The 22,318-nt window shown below is 36.9% G+C and overlaps 1 long non-coding RNA gene and 1 pseudogene across 1 annotated transcript; one reads left to right on the forward strand and one right to left on the reverse strand.

Annotated features, from left to right (window-relative positions):
* Positions 1 to 1,454: 1,454 nt before the first annotated feature.
* LOC107035017 (uncharacterized) lies at positions 1,455 to 22,299 on the reverse strand. Its single transcript, XR_012067565.1, has 4 exons — positions 22,116 to 22,299; positions 18,778 to 18,919; positions 3,397 to 3,493; positions 1,455 to 1,580 (listed from the first exon to the last, which is right to left on the reverse strand). It is a non-coding gene; the product is annotated as an uncharacterized lncRNA (long non-coding RNA).
* On the forward strand, positions 16,580 to 16,713 carry LOC102535320 (thymosin beta-4-like; annotated as a pseudogene).
* Positions 22,300 to 22,318: the final 19 nt, after the last annotated feature.

The raw sequence follows: 22,318 nt of genomic DNA on the forward strand, positions 1-22,318 counted from the left end.
AAGCTTACTGGTTATTAGAGAATTCACTTACTTGTGGTTGTAAGACTGGGGGTCAGCGAATCACTAAGTCCTCTGAAGCACTAGAGCAAATGGATAAGTTGGAGATTTTCAGGGTAACCTGAGAATCCAATTACATCCAGCCACTAAAGTAGAACAGTGAAGTGAAAGCTCATGTGGAGGTCTATGGGGAATGTTTGCCTTTGTTTAAGCTATAACCTCTTTTGGACCTAGAATCTGATGGTAGATCTGGGCTGCAGTTGATCATCACGGTAAACAGTCACAAATAAAAGTTATACTGAGCAGACGAAAGAAATGACAAACCAGAATCTATCAGGTACCTCCGCATCTATCACCATAACTGCAGCAGATTTGTATTTTTCAAAGATGGCTGCAACAATACCTTCCATTTTACATGCTCTTCGGTAATATGTCCTTGCAACTTCCCCATTAAGAGGTGTAGTCTATTTCTTACTCCACTGAAGCTGGGTCCCACCTGTGACTACTTTGACTAACAGAGCATGGTGTAAGTGAAACTATGCCAGTTCTGAGCACAGCACTTACCTGGCATAAACACTCTGTTCCTGCCTCTTGGAACACTCACTATTAGTAGATACCCTCATGGAATCCAGCTTCCATGCTGTAGAAGACCAAGCCACATGATGAGGTCATATGTAAGTGCTCTAGTCCATATCCCCACCTGAACTCTCAGCCAGGAGTCAACCAAGTGCATGAACCATTTTGGATGTCCAATCCAGTTGATTTTTTTAGATAAATCTAGCCCAGATACCATCTATCTGAAGCTGTCAGATCGCAAGTAAGAGGCATTCAGCTAAATCCAGTCAATCCACAGAAACATAAGAGCAAATAATAAAGTTTTTCAGCCACTAAATCTTGCGATGATTTGTTATATAACAATAGACAAACACAACTGTATCTGCTCATGAAGCAACTCCAATAATTATATCCATTGCTTCACTCTCACTTTTGAAATCTCACATAGGTTCCTTTAACACAGAACCATTCAAATAAAGTGATTCTGCGAAATGTATTTTCTAGATTTACTAAGATGACAACACTTGGTATATTTAGCTTAACTGTATAACTTTGGCTATTGGAACGTGAACTGACATGATGCAAGCAGAGGCTTTAAGTATGTTTGTGTGTTGGCTTATTCTTGCACTTTTACTGTCTGCCATGAGGAGAACTTGCTCTGGATAACCTCTGGTGTGGTCCCACGATAATAAGATACATGGTGCAGACCTGAATCCAACCCTTAGTCTGGAGTCAAGCCTAGCCAAGCCCAGCAGAGCCCAGCAGAACCACAAATGACTAGCAGATTCTTTTATAAGAAGTAAATACTTGTTTAAGTCACTGAGATGTTGGAGTTGTTTGTTACATAGCATTATTTCAGGCAATAACTATTATAACAGGTAAGTAAGTGTAAAGAACCAAACATTTTTTCTGCCTTTCTTGATGAAAGTCCTTCAGGATAACCAAATAGTTCTTTTAGAAAAGGTCTTCTTTATAGAAGAATCCCAGGTTATAAATGCAAGAATGATAGGATATCACCATTTGGAAACCTATAATGAAATGACAGTTCTAAGTAAAGATCATCAAAAACTACAAAAATTACTAGGTGAAAAGTGGTTGGGCAAGGTTATAATGGATAGGTCAGGCTGACAACACATGAACAAACTAATCAGTGTTAACATCACAAAAAAGAGAAACAACCAGATATTATGTGTCTCCCGATGTGATGCAATAAGAAGTAAAAACAACACTACTTACAATTTATTCTTGCTAAAATTTGAATCTAAATCTGATAAACCTCTATACTTAACTACAGGAAATAAAGGTCAGAGGAACTGGTGAGTGTGGTATTGTGATTATATTTAAAAATGTGTCCTTATCTTTTAGAGATACACACTGAAATATTTATAAATGAAATGATACATCTTGGTCTTGTTTCAAAATTGAGGGCAGTGTGTGTGGGGGAATGGTATGGATGAAACAAGATTGGCTAACAACCTAGGTTTTTGGCTGGAGCAACTGGGTGCCTGGTGGTATAGTTAGTAAGATATGAAGCCAGAGAGAGAAATAGATTTTGATCAGGAAAATGGCAGTGCCACATCAGGAGTTCTGTTTTTTGATACATTAGATTTGAAATGCTTATTATATATAGAAATGGAGATATCACGCAGATAATTAGATATAAGAATCAGGGGCTCAACTGAGAGGTCACACTTGAGATGTAACTTTGAGTGTCACCAGATCCTATAGTTTACACTCTCTCTGTGTATCTACATGTCTTTAGTACTTTCTAGATGAAGTAGGAGCTATTCTGTTCTCTAAAGTTCCTACCACTTCTGTAGGGAGTGTCAGTTTGTTTAGCCACTTTGGATGTCAAGTTAGCAGTATGTAGTAAAATTAAAATAGACATCCTCAATGACCAAACAATATCACTTCTCTGTATCAACCCTAAAATAACATTTGCACAAGAACATAAGCAGACATGCAAGGGTACTCCCACAACCTTACTTGTAATAGCAAAAAATTTGAAACAACCCAAATTTCCACCAACAAGGGGATGGCTAAATTTAAAATATTTCCATACTGTGGAATATTATGCAATATTTTAAAAGAATGCAGAATATCTCTGGGTAATTAAAAGATCTACAAGATATATTGTTGAATTTTTTTTAAAAAAGGAAGTAGAAGAAGAATATTTCCACTTCTCTGTTGATACCTTTGGAAAAGAACTATGTGTGTGCATGCACATGTGTGTATGCATATATATGTATATATATATTAAAAAGTTTTAAATGTTTCAAATATTATATAACAAACATAACATTGGCTACATTTGTGTAGGATACTGGCTTTGGGGGCTGGTCAAGAGAACTTTTAGCTTTAAAAGTAATGTTTTAATTTTATAATGAAAAGAAGTTTATATGTTACTTACAAAATTATCTTTTATCTAATTTAAAAGAGTAGAGTAACATTTATGTAACCATCTGGAATCAAGTCATACTAAACTACATAGTGAAGTGGTTAGGAACAGGGGCTTTGAAGTGGGGCTTCCTAGATTTGAATCCTGGCTCTGTTTGAGCAAGATGCATAAATTCTCTATGCTTCTGTTTCCTCATTTTTAAAATAGAGATAACAGTATTACTTATTTCAAAAGGTTGTGTTAAAATAATATATGCCTAGCACATAGTAAGTGATCAATAAATCTCAGCTGTTTTTTAAAATTGTTTGTGTTTCCAATAATAAGCTTCTGTTTTTGTATATTAAGACTATCTAGATACTATTCTTGTGATTAAGATGATGAAATGTAGGCTGAATATTATTGTCAGGATATTCACAGCAGATTCATTCATTAAATATTTTGTATACCTATCATGTGCAATTGTGCCCAAAGTATTTTCATTCATAGATTCCTGTCTTATTGAAAAGCCATAGTGTAGTACTATTCAGTGGTTTTGTCAAAGACCTGTGAAAAAAGAAAGAAAAAAGAAAAATGAAGTTCATGCAAATCTTCAAAGGAATACCAAATCCACTGATAACTTGTAGTGTTGAATCCAATAAGATGAAAGAATTTTTTTCATAAAGTAATCTTAAATTAGATCTTAAAGTTTCTTTCATCCAGCAGCCACTCAATGCTAAATACTCTCCCCAGTATCCCAAATAAGAATCATTCTATCTCTTCTTAAGTGTTGTTTTTAACAGAGGACTCATTATTTCATGAAGCAGATTGTTCAATTATTGAGCTGCTAGAACTGTACCTTATGTTGACCCTAAATCAGCAGCTCTGCAACTTCAAGAACTAGCTCCTTTCCCCACTACACTAGTGGATTCTCTTTCATCCTTTACATGGCAAATTTTTTGAATGTTTGTAGATATTGATCCTGCCACCTTAGAATCATTTTATTTTCAAGCTAAAAATTCCTGCACTTATTTGACTTCTTATCACTCTCTTTATCCTCTGGACCAATTCTAGTTCAGTGGTGTTCTACTTTAAGTACAGGGCTTAGTATTTTTGTTGCTGGGAAAGTACATCTGATATCGCAACTCACCATTTTTGCACATATCAGAGAGATAATCTGGAGCAGTTGTTCTTCTAATGACCTCGTATAATTAACCCTTGTGGTGTCTAATTAAAAATAAACATATATCAGGGTCCCTATGTTTCCCTGTGGAAGTGTTCTAATTTATTTTTGTCCTCTGGCTACTACTTTACATAAGATAACCATAGGGCAGTTAATTTTGGAAACATATGATAGAAACTTCCAGTTCAGTTTTTTTTTCCTTGATGTACTTTTAATCAATCCCTCTGGCTATACTCAATGATAGTTTTCTTATACCTATGTATTATTCAATCCCTAACTCTATGTAGGCAATACTAAAAATTAAACCTTAAAATGACATGACCTAGGTTAACCCCATCTTCAGACCTACACCATTTTCCCCTCTGAAGACAAGTGACAGATACTTTCCTCAATCCATGAAAATCTTGGCCTACTCTAAGAAATATGAGAACTCCAAGGGAGGCCACACCAGCATACTGGAGCCTATTTATTTAGACCCTTCTAGACCTTTTGGTTATAAAGTTCTGATTCCTAGAGAGCTCAGAATTTGCTCTTTTATTAGGGTCACTGAATTCACAGTTATTTTGTTCCTCTGTCCCTTTAAGGTAAGTCTCAGCTGATTCCCATAAGACTGGAAAACTTCCAAGCATTGGGGATCCATCCTTGGATCTCTTCTCTATCTATAATTACTCCCCTCCCTCAACTAATTTTACTGTGTTAAATATCATATATTTGCTGATAATACAACATGTCTCCTATTCAAATCTCTCCCTTAAATTCTGCCATCCATGGCATGAGATTCATCCTAAGGCTGGCTCCCTGTAAAGTCACAGGATGGCTGCTGCAGATATCAGGACTAAATTCTTACTTGTTTCTGTCTACTGAAAAATAGACTGTAATGCTTCCCAATATAATAAAATTATATAGTAATTATATAATGAACTGTTTATCAAAATATTTTTCTATAATAAATTTCTATTATCATGTCGTTTTTTTCCCTTTTCTTTTTAACATTTTTTATTGATTTATAATCATTTTACAATGTATCAAATTCCAGTGTAGAGTATAATTTTTCACTTATACATGAACATATATATATTCATTGTCATAGTTTTTTCTCCGTGGGCTACCATAAGATCCTGTATATATGTCCCTGTGCTACACAGTATAATCTTGTTTATCTATTCCACAATTTTGAAATCCAAGTCTATCCCTTCCCACCCTCCGCCCACTTGGCAACCACAAGTTTGTATTCTATGTCTATGAGTCTATTTCTGTTTTGTATTTATGTTTTTTTTTAAAGATTCCACCTATGAGCGATCTCATGTGGTATGTTTCTTTCTCTTTCTGGCTTACTTCACTTAGAATGACATTCTCCAGGGATATCCATGTTGCTGCAAATGGCATTATTTTGTCGACTTTTATGGCTGAGTAGTATTCCATTGCATAAATATACCACTTCTTCTCTATCCAGTCATCTGTTGATGGACATTTAAGCTGTCTCCATGTCTTGGCTATTGTAAACAGTGCTGCTATGAACACTGGGGTACAGGTGTCATCCTGAAGTAGGGTTCCTTCTGGATATATGCCCAGGAGCGGGATTCCTGGGTTATACGGTAAGTCTAGTCCTAGTCTTTTGAGGAACCTCCATATTGTTTTCCACAGTGGCTGCACCAAACTGCATTCCCACCAGCAGTGCAGGAGGGTTCCCTTTCTCCACAGCCTCTCCAGCATTTGTCATTTGTGAACTTTCGAATGATGGCCATTCTGACTGGTGTGAGGTGATACCTCATTGTAGTTTTGATTTGCATTTCTCTGATAATTAGTGATATAGAGCATTTTTTTCATGTGCCTATTGATCATTTGTATGTCTTCCCTGGAGAATTGCTTGTTTAGATCTTTTGCCCATTTTTGGATTGGGTTGTTTGTTTTTTGCTTAGTAAGTCGTATGAGCTGCTTATATATTCTGCAGATCAGGCCTTTGTTGGTTTCATTTGCAAAAACTTTCTCCGATTCCGTAGGTTGTCATTTTGTTTTACTTATGGTTTCCTTTGCTGTGCAGAAGCTTGTAAGTTTCACTAGGTCCCATTTGTTTATTCTTGCTTTTATTTCTACTGCTTGGGTAGACTGTTCTAGGAGAACATTTTTGAGATGTGTGTCAGATAATGTTTTGCCTGTGTTTTCTTCAAGGAGGTTTGTTGTATCTTGTCTTATGTTTAAGTCTTTGATCCATCTTGAGTTTATTTTTGTGTCTGGTATAAAGGAGTGTTCTAGCTTCATTGATTTACATGCTGCTGTCCAGTTTTCCCAACACCATTTGCTGAAGAAATTATTATGGACTAACCCTTTACTTTCTTTTTCTGTTGATTCATCTTTAGTGTAAAGAAATGAAACTGATTTTTGAACGTTAATCTTGTAACCAGCTACCTTGCTGAATTCTTCAATCGGCTCTAGTAGTTTTTGTGTGGACCTTTGAGGGTTTTCTACATATAGTAACATGTCGGCATATAATGACACTTTTACCTCATTTTTTGCAATTTGGATCCTTTTTATTTCTCTCTCTTGCCTGATTGCTGTGGCTAGGACTTCCAAGACTATGTTGAATAGGAGTGGTGATAGTGGGCAGCCTTGCCTTGTCCCAGATTTTAGTGGGAATCTTTTGAGTTTTTCACCGTTGAGTACTATGCTGGCTGTAGTTTTGTCATATATAGCTTTTATTATGTTGAGATATGTTCCCTCTATACCCACTTTGGTGAGAGTTCTTATCATAAATGGGCATTGAATTTTATCAAATGCTTTTTCTGTATCGATTGAGATGATCATGTGGGTTTTGTCCTTTCTCTTGTTGATGTGATGTATTACATTGACTGATTTGCGTATGTTGAACCACCCTTGTGTCCCTGGGATGAACCCCAATTGGTCATGATGCATAATCTTTTTTATGTGTCGTTGGATTCTATTTGCTAATATTTTGGTGAGGATTTTGGCGTCTATGTTCATCAGTGATATTGGCCTATAATTCTCTTTTTTTGGTAGTGTCTTTGCCTGGTTTTGGTATCAGGGTGATGGTGGCTTCATAGAATGAGTTTGGGAGTATTCCCTCCTTTTCAATCGTCTGGAGGAGTTTGAGAAGGACTGGTATGAGTTCTTCTTTGTATGTTTGATAGAATTCCCCAGTGAAACCGTCCAGTCCTGGACTTTTATTTGTAGGGAGGTTTTTTTTTTATTGCTATTTCGATTTCATTTCTAGTGATTGGTTTGTTCAAGTGGTCAGTTTCTTCTTGATTCAGTTTTGGTGGACAGTATGTTTCCAGAAACTTGCCCACCTCCTCTAGGTTATCCATTTTGGTTCCATATAGTTTTTCATAATATTCTCATATGCTATTCTGTATTTCTATCTTATTTGTTGTAATTTCTCCATTTTCCTTTCTTATTTTGCTTATTTGTGCTCTCTCTTTTTTCTTCTTTGTAAGTTTGGCCAGAGGCTTGTTGAATTTATTTACTCTTTCAAAAAATCTGTTAATATGGTGAATTACTTTTGTACATTTTTCTAATATTAAAACACTCTTGCATCTCTAACATAAAACCAATCACTGAATTCAATTATTAATATTTCATGTAGGATTTAACATGCATTTTCATAAATGAAATGGATGTGTCACATGTGTGTTTACATTATGTCTTTTACATAATGTCTTTGATCTTGGTATTATGCTGTCTTCAAAGATTAAGTTAAGAAGTATCCCTTTTTCTATTGCTTGGGAGAGTTTGATTAAAATTAGTATGATCTTCTTGAAATTTAATCAAACTTGTGTGTAAAACAATCTGGGACCAGGTATTGTCTTTGGAGGAATATTTTAAAATACTGCTTTAATATATTTCATGATTCTAAGACTATCCAAAATTTTGTGTTTCCTTGGGTCACTGTTGGTTAAGTTAAGGTCAAACTTCTTAACTGTGATGTTGATATCTTATATATTCTCCAGAATTATTTTTGTCTTTTTGACCTAACATTAATTGAGAGAAAAGTGTTGAAATTTTCCTCTATGTGGTAGATTTGTCAACTTTTCCCTGTAATCCTATCAAATGTTGTTTCACATTTTTGAGGCTGTAAATATATTTTAAATTTGTGTTAAACATTTACTATTTGTTGATGATCCTTTCCATATCCAATATTTTTGTGTAAAAGTCTATTTTAACTGAAATTAATGTAGTCACACCATTTCCTTTTCTTAATATTTGCCTTTTTTTGCCATCCTTTTACTGATAAAAAATCTTTTATTGGGCTAAATGCTAAACATTTTATCTTATTATTGCTGACTTGTAAGAATTACTTTTAACAATTTATATGTAACCTTCAAATTAGCACATTTGGATCACTTATCCTTTAATTCTAGATGGACATTAATTAAGAGAAATCTCAGTTATGCAGTTGGCCTATGACACATGCAGACATAACTAAACACATTCATTTGGGGAGTTAGTCCATAATGATTTCTTCAGCAAATGGTGTTGGGAAAACTGGACAGCAGCATGTAAATCAATGAAGCTAGAACACTCCTTTATACCAGACACAAAAATAAACTCAAGATGGATCAAAGACTTAAACATAAGACAAGATACAACAAACCTCCTTGAAGAAAACACAGGCAAAACATTATCTGACACACATCTCAAAAATGTTCTCCTAGAACAGTCTACCCAAGCAGTAGAAATAAAAGCAAGAATAAACAAATGGGACCTAGTGAAACTTACAAGCTTCTGCACAGCAAAGGAAACCATAAGTAAAACAAAATGACAACCTACGGAATCGGAGAAAGTTTTTGCAAATGAAACCAACAAAGGCCTGATCTGCAGAATATATAAGCAGCTCATACGACTTACTAAGCAAAAAACAAACAACCCAATCCAAAAATGGGCAAAAGATCTAAACAAGCAATTCTCCAGGGAAGACATACAAATGATCAATAGGCACATGAAAAAAATGCTCTATATCACTAATTATCAGAGAAATGCAAATCAAAACTACAATGAGGTATCACCTCACACCAGTCAGAATGGCCATCATTCGAAAGTTCACAAATGACAAATGCTGGAGAGGCTGTGGAGAAAGGGAACCCTCCTGCACTGCTGGTGGGAATGCAGTTTGGTGCAGCCACTGTGGAAAACAATATGGAGGTTCCTCAAAAGACTAGGACTAGACTTACCGTATAACCCAGGAATCCCGCTCCTGGGCATATATCCAGAAGGAACCCTACTTCAGGATGACACCTGTACCCCAGTGTTCATAGCAGCACTGTTTACAATAGCCAAGACATGGAGACAGCCTAAATGTCCATCAACAGATGACTGGATAGAGAAGAAGTGGTATATTTATGCAATGGAATACTACTCAGCCATAAAAGTCGACAAAATAATGCCATTTGCAGCAACATGGATATCCCTGGAGAATGTCATTCTAAGTGAAGTAAGCCAGAAAGAGAAAGAAACATACCACATGAGATCGCTCATAGGTGGAATCTTTAAAAAAAAACATAAATACAAAACAGAAATAGACTCATAGACATAGAATACAAACTTGTGGTTGCCAAGTGGGCGGAGGGTGGGAAGGGATAGACTTGGATTTCAAAATTGTGGAATAGATAAACAAGATTATACTGTATAGCACAGGAACATATATACAGGAACTTATGGTAGCTTACGGAGAAAAAAATATGACAATGAATATATATATGTTCATGTATAAGTGAAAAATTGTGCTTTACACTGGATTTTGATACAACATTGTAAAATGATTATAAATCAATAAAAAATGTTTTAAAAAATTTAAAAATACCAGTATGGTACTGGCATAGAAACAGACACACAGACCAATGGAACAAAACCAAGAGCCCAGATATAAACGCAAGTATGTACAGTCAACTAATTTTTGACAAGGGAGCCAAGAATATGCATCCTCATGTTCACTGAAGCATTATTTACAATAGCCAAGACATGGAAGCAACTTAAGTTTCCATCAATGGATGAATGGAAAAGAAAATGTCACACACATAATGGAATAGGATTCATCCGTGAAAGGGAAGACAGCCTTTCCATTTGCAACAGCATGGATGGATCTTGAGGGCATTATGCTAAATGAAATAAGTCAGACAGAGAAAGACAAATACTGTGTGATCTCACTTATATGTGGGATCTGAAAATAAAAAAAATACCTGAACTCACAGATACAGGGAACAGACTCGGGGTTGCCAGAGACAGGGGTGGGGAGTGGGCAAAACAGGTGAAGGTGGTCAAAAGATATAAACTTCCAGTTATAAAATAAGTAAGTCCTGGAGATATAATGTAGAGCATGGTGGCCATAGTTAATAATAATGCACTGTATAATTGGAAGTTCCTAAGAGAGTAGATCTTAAAAGTTCTCATCACAAGAAAAAAAAGTGTAACTATGTGTGGTAATGGATGTTAACTAGACTTATTATGGTGATCATTCATTTCACAATGTATACAAATATCAAACCATTATGTGCTACCAGAAGCTAGTATAATGTTATATGTCAATTATATCTCAACTAAAAAAGAACAAAAATAACAAACAATATCATGCACACACACAGAAAGTCCTCATTATCCAAGGACTCCTGATACTTAATATGCTACCTGAATGGAATCAACCTAAAAGGGGAACAGAATTTCATCACAAATGATGGATAAAAGGTTTGGGACTTCACCCAGAAAAGTAAAACCAAAAATTATTTAAATAAGCTTGTTTAATGTCATATTTAAAAGAATTTAGGTTTTGATTGCAGCTATGCACTAATTTTTAGAATGGACCAAAAATTAAGTAAGAATTGTTTGGTGGATTTGGGGCATTTCTCTAATAAAAGCATTGCAAGATACAGTATCTTTCACCTCATTTGTGATTCTCCTAGCATAAAAGGGTCATTTTTGTCAAAACATTTGAACAATTCATTGTTTCTTCTAAAGACCTCTCATTAATTTGGTATCAAAATATCTATCACTCATCATCCATGTAGATTTTCTTCACTTCAATTGTTAATTGATATAATTCATGTGTCAGTGGCTTTAGTGTGTTGAAGCAATTATCCAACACCACTTTCAAGTTTATGAATCCTTTATCTTTTGAAAGATTTATTTTACCTTGCAATTAATTTGTAATGTTTCCATTGTTAACATTCAATAGTCAACAAAGGACCAATGATATGATAGAGGGTATAGATGCTAGTGGTTTTAGGTTTCTGAGGAGGATTAATTTTATAAGTGACAGATTAATTGGTGACCTTTTCCATGGTATAATGAATTTTGCTTTCCTATACAACCTCATAAATTATAAGTGCTCAGAAAAAAATTAATTTTTACACACGCATACATACACACATCTATAAATGTATATGTAATATTGTGAGATATATACCCTAATGGTAGGATTAAGGTTGAGTTTTGTATTTTCCTTTTTACCTCTTTGCATTTTATGATTTTTCTATCACTGATCATGCATAAATAGTATAACTAAAAAAACTTTTATGACATCAAACAAAAGTAGGCTTTGAATAATGTTGGAAAACAAGGAGGTTTGTAGTCTCTGTCTAGTGACATATTTCGTTTGCGTTGGTTTTACAAATTGGCAACTGAAATTAGGCCTTGGTAGCAGTGTATCCTATAGTAATTAAGCCCAGATTTACAGCTTACCAGTTGCTATATGCAATAAATGGACTTGAAATGACAGAATGAGAGATTTTGATTATATCTACTAAACAATGTTCTGACTGTGTTAACTCTTGGTAGGCAATACTGCAAATTGATAAACCTGATCCCAGTTTAGGATTAAATCTGATCCTATTTTGGAATTGGGGAATTAAAGAGATTTCCAGTCTCTGCTTTTCCAGTATTTTCTAAGCTTATTACCTGAGTCTCTTGCTACAAATACACATCCCCATCTTACACTCTCAAAAAAAAAATGTGACTTTGTTGACCAGGAATCTATGTTAACAGATAATTCCCCAGGTGATTCTAATGTAGCCCATCCATACACTGGTGTTAAGGAATCAATGTTTTATTCCAGTAGTTCTAGGAAGAAACCACCAAATGTCTTGGTGAATGGACATTTACACTCACTTCTTCATAATCATATAATGAGTTTCTTAGGGTCCTCCTTGAGCAATAAAATGTGATGCAATTTCTATCTGTATCAACTACCAGCATCTGCCAACCAAGAAAAAGTGATTATAACAGCATTATTCCTCAGTATCAAGTACTAAACAATAGAAAGCAGCAAATATTGAAAGATAAAAGCCATTACTTTTTTTTTAATTTAAAATTTTTTATTGAATAACTTTAACATGTGACACTGCATAAGTTTAAGGTGTAACAGGCGTTGCTTTGATCCATTTATATATTGTAATATGATTGCCAATGTAGCAAGTTATGCCTTACACAGTTAGTACAATAGAATTGTCTATAAGCATTATATGAGGTGACGTTATCTGGCTTATTTACTACTCATTGCAAGTTTGTACCTTTAAACACCACTCTTATCCCCCCCACCCCTCCCACCACCTCCTATGTCGCCTCATTTAATATTTTAATTTTTTTTTCTCTGTGATTTATCATAACATTTTGTGTATATTTCCCTGTGCTATACAGTGTAATCTTGTTTATCTATTCTACAATTTTGAAATCCCAGTCTATCCCTTCCCACCCTCTACCCCCCCCCGTAACCACAAGTCTGTATTCTCTGTCCATGAGTCTATTTCTGTCCTGTATTTATGCTTTGTTTTTGTTTGTTTTTGTTTTTTAGATTCCACATATGAGCGATCTCATATGGTATTTTTCTTTCTCTTTCATTTGCAGCAACATGGATGATCCTAGAGAATGTCATTCTAAGTGAAGTAAGCCAGAGAAAGAAAAAGCCATTACTTAAAGCGAACTTTTTACCAGATTCTAACACAAATAGATTATAAAAATTTTTCTTAAAGGCCAGATAATACAACCCCATAATTTTACAGATGAGCATCATAAAGGTAAAGTCACGTGAATTGTATTGAAATAAGAGCTGTAGCAGGATATGTGAATGAATTCCAGCCATTTTTCATGGAGCTTCCAAAGCACTCTGCAATTACTTTCCAGAAGGAAATAAGATAGACAAATTTAAAACATGTATCCCTTTGATTTCCATTGTGTTACATATGGACTCACAGCTTTCAAATACTCTTAAAACACAGCATGAAAGCCATTACCTTTACATGCAAGCTATCTGAAGTCTTTTTAAAATTTTCCTTACAGGGAACTACCGCGGCCACAGGTTTGAAATAAAATTGAAAGTTGTAGTGGGAAGGAAAATAAAAAGCCCTTGAGATGCGTTGAAGAAAGCAAGGGTGCATGTGGCAGCTGCCCCGAGTTTTAGTCCCAGTTCCACAATCTCTAACCCCAGGATTATTTAGAGCAACCCCTTTGAGTCTTAGTGTTTTAGTAGAGTGGACTCCATCAGTGGTCCCTATGCCCATCCCCACCCTGTCAGAGAAGTGCTCCAGGTAAATCCCAAGCCAGATAGGGAGGGAGATGAAACCCTGTTCACTCTGTGTTTCTGAGAAGCAATAAAGTGACCAAAGAAAACTAAAGCTAACCTGGTCTCTATGACTGTTAATGTCCCCTTGCCCCTTGAAGAAGGTCACAGGTTTGGTCTGTTTCCCACTACTTTCCCAAATCCAAGTCAAGAGCTCACATTCAGGGGCCATGTTCAGTATCAAAGGGTAGCGGTCCTCGAGTCCACTTCTCGCTGGAGGGAAGAGAGCTACAGGAGGGATACCCCATCCCGTGCCTCCAGCAAACCCTTCACAGAACAGCTGCCACAAGCAGTGATGTGACACTGGTCTTGCCTGGTTCCTTTCCCCCAACATTGTCCCTGGCCCTGCTTCAAGGTCTGTGCCCCTTGGGCCATTTCTGCCAATGTCCCTGGGATGTGTACTCAGAAATACTGTGCCCTTCAGTAGCATTTATGCACTATCTTCCAACCATTTTGCTGTGAAATGTGAGCTTTCTTCTCCCTTCCCCATCCCTGTGGCTTCTGCATTGTAACCATCCCCTTTCAAGGAGACACTGCCCAGGAAGCAGGAACAGAAATGAAGGAGACATATGGAAGCAAAAGGTTGTATATCAATCTGGGACTATTGGATTTAGTCAACCAATGCTGATTGCCCACCTCTCCTTGTATTTCCTCTCAAGGAGCTTCTGAAATTTATGAAAGAGAGGCTGGGTCAGGAAGCCAAGACTTCAGGAGTCAAACCTTGGCCCTCTCAGTTCCAGTGCATCTTGGAGCCGTGGTTTCCTTATCTGGAAAATGTTGATAATAATAATAATTTCTTCATACCATTACACTGATAATTAAATGCAGCAATATATATTTATCTTAGAATACTTTTTGATGTCAGAGAAATGTTAGCCCTTCTCATTAGTATGCATTCTTTCAACAAACTAACTCTGAGCCGCCTTGAGAAGACAGAATGGTGAACAAGAGCAATAAGATTTCTGCCCATATGGGACTTACAGTTTCTGTAATTGAATAAAATTTAACAGGCAGACTTTAAGGAAATAAACAATAAAATTACTTTGATTATCATAAATTTTGTAAAGAAAATAAAACAGGAAAATGTGTAGTGATCAGTGGTCAGGGAGAGTACATCTAAGGAAGGGCCATATAAGCTGGGACCTGAATGATAAGAAATGTGCACCGATCTGGAGGTTAAGCATTCATGGCTGAGTAAACAAGCTGATGCAAAAACTCAAAGGTAAGCACATACTTCATCTGTTCCAAGATGGAAATCATGGACTTGCAAATATTATCATGCCTTAGAGATGTAAAATTTCTACCCCTGTGCATGTGGGGATACCTTATATGGACTTCTTCATCCCCACCAAGGAAGAGTTGGAGAATGGGGAAGATATGGCTATGGGTCCTAGATATTCTCTCATTATAAAAGTGATCGATGACAAAGGTCAGTTTATGTGTGGAGATAAAATTCCAGCCCCTTACACCAACAAATAATTTGTTAAATGCTGAAGGCTTAAAGAGTTAAAATCCTTAACAATGGAAATAAGCCAAAATGAAAAAAACCAAATGTCAAGTTACAGGGCTCTTCCATAGGGATACCAGTTTTACGGTTTGCTATTGCATTAGAAGGTGGATTCTCTGCATCAAATTAGAAGCAAGCTAACACGTGAATTTTATGCTTAGAACTTTGAACTGGAAGTGTTCTTAATTTTTCATCAGAATTTTAAAGAAAGATAATTTCAAGTTAGTGTTTTCTTCCCTTCTGTTTCATCATTTTTATGGCTTAAACCAAATTACTTGCAATCTGATAGCAGCAGTATCTACCTCAAAGTCACCAGTTTACTTTTGACTTGGTTATAAAGATCATTTGAATTTGCCCTTCTTGTAGTTTGAAACTTAAGAAAATTAGTTGCTTTGTGAGTGCTGCACTTCCATTTCCTGAACCAAGCCTCAGGCTTGCCTCTGGTCTTGCCCCTGGTCTTGCCCTTTTGAGAATGTGCATGTTCTGTAAAGCAGGTGTTTTCTGTTAAACTCCATGCAGTGTTTGTCATGCTATTAAAGAGAAAATATAGTGAGCTCCTAATTTCTCCAGAACTAGAAGTTAGTGGATTAAAAAAGAAAAGCTAAAAAGTAAAATGGTCACAAAATCTTGAATTTCCTTATGAACATTCTGTATGTTTTATTAAAACTAAAAAAAGATAAGTCAAGGAACTAAGGGGAATAAAATACATAGCAGAATGAGAGAAGCAAAATATGTCAACATTGTAAATAAAATGCTTGAATAACTTTGCCAGGCTAGGTCAGATATTTCTATATCTGGATGTGCATTGGTTTTTAGAAAAGGCAAATGAAATTGCTCTTCAGATGGGAGTTGATGTCAAGCCTTTATGACTGGCAACAGTGCTTTCAGCATTACCACAATATCATATTACTTAACTTAAAAAAGTGAAGCATCTACAATAACTTTCCTGATGACTGTCTTGAAAATGAGAAGCCAAATCTGAATAGATGGGTCCTTAGGGGCATATCTAATGCACCTCTATAATCTGCAACCAAACCAGAGGAACACTAACAGAAGAATGCTGTCCTGGGGAAAAATAAATATATAAAGAGAGATAGGTCACCAGCTTTCTTATGTTAGTATGCTAAGAGGAGCAAGAAATTAAAAGCAATATGGAAATTTGAAAACTTCCCTTTTATATACAACTTTCCTGTGTATATATAAAGTTAACAAAAATGTACCAACATCTGGGAAATGGCTCCTGCAATTAGAGAGTAAAATGGTTTACCAGGATGTGAACATTCTATTACTGATAGCTGCATATGGACACCAGAGATTTAAATTAAAACAAGTCTGGACTTGGCAGCAGCCACTGCATAGACCAGACCCAGCTCACTCTCGCCTAGCTCTGCCTCCTCTGTACCCATGTCTGACAAACCCCATATGGCTGAGATTGAGAAGTTCGGTAAGTCGAAATTGAAGAAGACAAAAACGCAAGAGAAAAATCCACTGCCTTCCAAAAAACGACTGAACAGGAGAAGCAAGCAGGCGAGTCATAATGAGGCATGTGCCACCAATATGCATTGTACATTCCAAAAGCATTGCCTTCTTATTTTACTTCTTTTAGCTGTTTAACTTTGTAAGATGCAAAGAGGTTGGATCAAGTTGAAATGACTGTGCTGCCCCCTTTCACATCAAAAATGGTGAATTACTGACAACGAAGGCTGTGCCTGCCTCTCCCATCTGCCTGTCTAGCAGGCAGAGAAGGAAAAGAATTTGCATGTTGGTGAAGGAGGAAGCTGGGTGGGCTGACAGTGAAATCTAGAGTGAAATGCAAGCTGGTCCAAAGTGTCCTGCAGGCTGTAAAATGCAGTTTAATCAGAATGCCATTTTGTTCAAATGATTTTAATTATTGGAATGCATAATTTTAATATGCAAATAAAAAGTTTTAAAACTTGAAAGAAACAAAAACAAACAACAAGAAAACAAGTCTGTAGTCTTTTTTTTTCCCCACCAGCTCCATGACTACCTGTAGTCATTAGAATGAAAAATAATAAAACATCAAAAGTTGGATGCTGGGAATGCCCACCTAGTACATTATGAGAAGGACTGTTCTACTGCAGATGTAAAGAAACAGCACATCCTTGATATAGTGAGAAATTTCATTGCTATGTGAGATAGACACCTCAGAAGTAATCTACAACTTCTTTGCCAAAGCTGGTGTTGGGACCATTGATGTCTCAGATGAACAAAGCAGGATACGTGATGACACTAACTGGAATGAGCTGCAAAAAGAAACAAACTGTCCCATAGTCAAATGTCAATGATTTTCAGATGCTGATAATGTGTTAGCTCCCTCTATTGATTGTGAATTTCAAAGGGGAACAGGCATTCTCCAGCTAGGTCTGTTTTGTTTATTTGTTTGTTTGTTTGTTTTGGTTAGTAAGTGCCCTTTATTTCTTAGTCAAAGTTCTTTGGGGGCGGGGTGGAGGATAGCTCAGTGGTACAACGTATGCTCAAGGTTGTGGATTCAATCCCCAGTCCTCCATTAAAAAATAAATAAATAAACCTAATTACCTACCTCCCCAAAATAACCTAAAAAACAAAACTAGAAGAAAACCTCACCCTCATGCTTTTAGGGGGTGCTGAATATATCTCAGTGGTACAGCATATGCTTAGCATGCACAAGATCATGGGTTCAATTCCTAGTACCTCCATTTAAAAAAAAAGAAAGTTCTTTGGGGTACAAGTAAGAGAAACACAAGCAAAGTTAATATAAAATGAATAAGAGGGTTTATCATAAAATGCAGGGTCACTCCATGGATTCCAAGGATAGGATGTGCCATCAGGTTCACAAAAGACGGAACCAGGAACGAGAAAGCTCTCAGATAGCTGCTCAGAGAGAACTGGTGCAAAGACCAGGCTACCTTTGCTTTGCTCAGCACATCTACTTCCCTGTCTCAGTCTCTCTGTATCTGTCTCTGTCTCTCTCTGCAGACAAGCCCCTTAGGCTCTACAGGTGTGTGGTACAAGATGGCCGCCCCACAGCAGTAGCTTCAGAACCCTGTTCACAGGACCTCCCACTTGCAGACCAGGAGACACCATCCAGGATCTCTAAGTCTTAATTTCCCAGAAAAGAATGACTAAGTTTATTTATTTATTTTTACAATGTTGTGTCAAATTCCAGTGTAGAGCACAATTTTTCAGTTTTACATGAACCCACATATATTCATTGTCACATTCTTTTTCACCATGAGCTAACACAAGATCTTATATATATTTCCCTGTGCTATACAGTATAAACTTGTTTATCTATTCTGTATATGCCTGTCAGTATCTACAAATTTCGATCTCCCAGCCTGTCCCTTCCCACCCCCTCCCCCCAGCAGTTACAAGTTTGTATTCTATGTCTATGAGTCTGTTTCTGTTTTCTATTTATGTTCATTTTTTTTAGATTCCACATATGAGTGATCTCATATGGTATTTTTCTTTCTCTTTCTGGCTTACTTCACTTAGAATGACATTCTCCAGGGACATCCATGTTGCTGCAAATGGCATTATGTTGTTGCAGCCATTGTGGAAAACAGTATGGAGGTTCCTCAAAAGACTAGGAATAGACTTACCGTATGACCCAGGAATCCCGCTCCTGGGCATTTATCCAGAAGGAACTCTACTTCAAAATGACACCTGCACCCCAATGCTCATAGCAGCACTCTTTACAGTATCCAAGACATGGAGACAGCCTAAATGTCCATCAACGGGTGACTGGATAAAGAAGAAGTATATTTATACAATGGAATACTATTCAGCCATAAAGCTAGGTCTGTTTCAAGCACAGACAAACAGAAAGAAAATTTACCCAAGACCAAATATCCAGGAGAAAAGAAGCATAAATGGCACTGGTGGTCAGTAATAAATTACACTAATGTAAATGATTTTGATGCCAAAGCAACAGTCACTAGATTTGTTTGTAAACTACAAAATAACACATCAAGATCCAATCCCGTTTTTAACCTGTACATCAGATCATATCACTCCTCTGCTTGAACCTATTTCCCATTACACTTAAAATAAAATCTAAACTCCTTCTGGCTTACACAGCCTTACAAGGCCCTCTGGCCACAAGAAGATAAGAGGGACAAGAACTCCAAGCAGAGAGAACTGGTGCAAAGACCATAAAGTGGGAAGGAGCTTGACATATCTGAAGAGCAGAAAGAAGGCCTGTGTGAGCTCCTCTCCTACTACTCTCCCCTCACTTCCACTATCCTCCAGTCATTCTGCTTTATTTCTGTTCCCTCTTATCTTCTTGTGGCTGATTCCTCCTTGAAATTTAGGTTTCAGTTTAAATGCTGCCTCCTCAAAGAAAACCTTCCCTTATTTCCCAATATAAAGGCTTGTGTTAGAGATATAAATTTTGGAGCACAGATGAGATTACTTTAGGAGAGAATATGGAGTAAGAAGAGGGGTTTTACTAGAGCTCTAAAATCCCTAAATCGAGGCAACATTTAGCTATTAATTCAAGACTATCTGGCTCCAAAACTTCTCTTTCTAAGATATTATGTTGTCTCTCAAAGAATAGGTGTTGAATAAAATTAAATTAATATGTAAAGTAAACCATTGCAGAGGGTGAAAAGGCTGAAAATAGAAGCATATACTTTGCTAGAAAATGAAAAGATATTTGAGGTATCTTAAAGAATAAATAAGATTTAGACAAGAGGGGCATCATGTGCAAAGACATTAAGGCATGAAAGAGCATGGCATTGAATTGTTAACTCCAGGTAAGCAAGGACGTTGTCTGTCTTGTCCACTGCTATGACTCCAGAATCCAGAATAGGCGTGGCCTATAGTAGTCACTTAGTACATACTTGTTCAAGGAATGGATAGATGGACGAATGAGTGAATGACATCATACAGGAGCAAGCTTGAACACAGGGTATGTTGGTGAGAGAAGGAGAATATGAAGCAGGAGAATGAGAGAGAGGTCAGATCACGGAGGGCCTTGAGTTCTCCATTGAGAATCTTAGGCTTTATTCTCTACATAACGTGGAGCCAATGAAAATTTTAAGTAGAATTTGGGAATGATCAGATTTTGTTTTAGACTGAACAATCTCCAGTGATTAGGAGTGAGTGGGAGGGAGATAGTGAAGAAGATAATATAGATACAGATATATTACTTCTGATTTCTAGTGCCCAGATCATTTCAGTCATGGTTATTTGAATGTACCTTGGTCAGTCTATAGCCCACCCAGAGCCAATAATAATAGATAAGGTACAGTATATGCTGCACACATTATAGTGGGACAGTTTGTATGGTACCTCATGACCAGTGCTATATTTTTGTCATGCTTAGAAAAATATTGAGGAATGGAGTATATATAATTTCCAGTGTATATATCTCATTATTTCTAATTTTCCTTTTCTTTATCCCTAAATGTAAACCAAATTAAATGCTAGCTATCATTATGCAAGACCTAATGAAGGAGAACTGATGACAAATACAGTGCTTGTTCAATAAATACTTATTCTTCTTGCATGCTTACTCTCTGCCTGGCACTATTGCTCATTTATCATTGCAACAAGCTTTGAAATCAAGTGCTATTATCATCTTCATTTTAAAGGTGAGAAAACTGAAGCTTGACAAGTGAGATTTATAGGGGATAGAATTAACATGGCTTGCTGATTGTTTGGATGTAAGCTATGAGGGAATGAAAGCATTCAAAATGATACCCAGCTTTTTGGTGTAAGCAAATGATTGCATAGTTGTGCCATTCACTGAGATGGGATTAGGGAAGAAGTTAGAGCAAGTTATGGGAGAGGGAAGAGTGAAAATACATTGTTTTAAGTGCCTGAAAGAGATGCCCAGCTGTCATTAGATATTTCAGCCTAGGTTACAGGAGTCTCGCCTGGGCTTCCTATATGTGGGAATCATCTGCATACAGATGATAACTAAAGCAATAGGATTGGTTAAGATCACCCAAGAAAAGTGTGAAGAGTTTTTTTTTAAAGAGGAGAATATAAGGCAGAGCCCTTTGGAACATGAGTATTTCAAAGGAAAATGAAGAGCTGCCACAGAAGTGGGAAAGTGCATCATCTTAGAAAGAACTAAGAGAACAGAGGGTGCTATGAAGTGAATGTTTGTGTTCCCGCCCACCCACAATTTATAAATTAGAGCCCTGATCCTCAATGTGATCTTATTTGGAGGTAGGCCTTTGAGAGGTAATTAGGTCATGAGGTTGGAGCCCTCATGAATGGAATTACTATCCTTATAAGGGCTGTGAGAAAGATAATATCTCTCCAGCATGTGAGGACACAGCAAGAAGGCAGCAGTCTGCAAGCCAGGAAGCAGGTCCTTACCACAACCCACCATAATATGGCATCCTGGTCAGAAACTTCCTAGCCTCCAGAACTGTGAGAAATAAATTTCTGTTTAAGCCATTCAGTCTGTAGTATTTTGTTAAAGCAGTCCAAACTAAGACAGGGTTTCAAGGAGGGAATAATTAATGTAGGTCCCACAGAGTTAAAGTATGGTAATGGTTGAAAAGTGTCTATTTACCTTAGCAACACGGTTGAGAATTTTGATGGAAAGGAGAGGTTAAGTGTGTGGTGAAGGGTTTGTAGGGTGTGGGGTTGAGAAAGGCGACTTGGAATGTTTCAGATGAAAGAAACTTTGACACTGTTTAAATGCTGATAACAAAGAGCCAGTAAGGAGGGAGCCGTTGATGAGTCATGAGACAGACGAGTTTATTAGTGGAGTTAAACTCTGAGTTGGTAAGAAGGAATAGGGATGTAAAAGGGATGGGGGAGCTTAGATCAAAGGAGAGTAGTTATTATTATTACTGTAAAAGAATGGGATAAATGATTGCTGGGGGAGCCAAGGAGATTAAAAAAATTCGTGGCGAAAGTAGAGGGAGTTCCTGTCAGATGGATTTTATCTCGTCTGTGAAGTAACAGGCGCCGTTACCTGCTGAGACTAAGCCGGGAGATGGCGGTGCAAACTTGGCTCTTCATTTATCCCGCTGACTCAATGCTGATGGACTCTTTGTAGCCCTGCATCCTCTCGTTTTCTCAAAGGAATAGCGCTTGATGTTTATGACAAGAGCTGTTGTTGGAACCAGAGACAGATTCGACGATTCGCCAGTTGGAACTACCACTCCCGGAATGCAG

Source organism: Vicugna pacos, chromosome X (assembly GCF_048564905.1).
Source record: "Vicugna pacos chromosome X, VicPac4, whole genome shotgun sequence".
Lineage (NCBI taxonomy): Eukaryota > Metazoa > Chordata > Mammalia > Artiodactyla > Camelidae > Vicugna > Vicugna pacos.